The sequence below is a fragment of the Fonticula alba genome (assembly GCF_000388065.1).
Source record: "Fonticula alba strain ATCC 38817 unplaced genomic scaffold supercont2.1, whole genome shotgun sequence".
NCBI classification, from domain to species: Eukaryota; order Rotosphaerida; family Fonticulaceae; genus Fonticula; species Fonticula alba.
The window spans coordinates 4028187-4028794 of record NW_009242971.1 but is presented as its reverse complement, the minus strand read 5'-3'; the positions used below and the strand labels follow the sequence as shown (position 1 = coordinate 4028794).

The 608-nt window shown below is 61.2% G+C and overlaps 1 protein-coding gene across 1 annotated transcript in view; it reads left to right on the top strand.

Moving 5' to 3' along the window:
- Nucleotides 1-608, top strand: part of H696_00852 (UTP-glucose-1-phosphate uridylyltransferase) — a 7515-nt gene that overhangs the window by 6442 nt on the left and 465 nt on the right. The gene's annotated exons all lie outside the window — the stretch shown is intronic.

Genomic DNA, 608 nt, shown 5'->3' with positions numbered 1-608 from the left:
GGTTAGAAGATCGAGAGCGAGGAAAGACAAGGGAGAGAGAGGCTTGTGTTGGGGCCTGTCTCGAAGAAAATGCCTCCCCGGGGGGGGGGGGGGGGGGGAGACAAACGCACCAACTCGCCCGGCATCGCCACGAAGAAGCACCAGAAGCTAAAGGTGAATGTCCCGAATAGGATCATGCCGGTGATGAGGGCCGTCCGGTAGCTGGCAAACTCTTCGGTGGCAGCGCGCGGGTCGACACCAATGCGAATGGACGCCACCGCCAGCAGGCCCGTCAGCACCAGGACCAAGGCCTGCACGCGCGGCATATGGTTGAAGCCGTAAAAGAATGGCGGTACATAGCAACCAATCGTGCAAAGGATGATCCCGAGGAAGTCCCGGCGGAGCCACTGCTCATAGACCGTGTGGGTCCGGCAGCAGAGCAGGTGATAGAAGGCAGAGCTGAGGAAGCAGTTCTGCATGCAGGAGAGCCGCAGTCCGCGAGGGACAGAGAAAGCAGGGGGGAGGGGGGGGGGGGAGAGATCAAGCACAGGAGAAGCAGGGACCCGAGATGTCAATCGCAAGCATGGTCATCAGAAGGAGGGCGCGCGAAGCCACCTCAATGAGAGGGC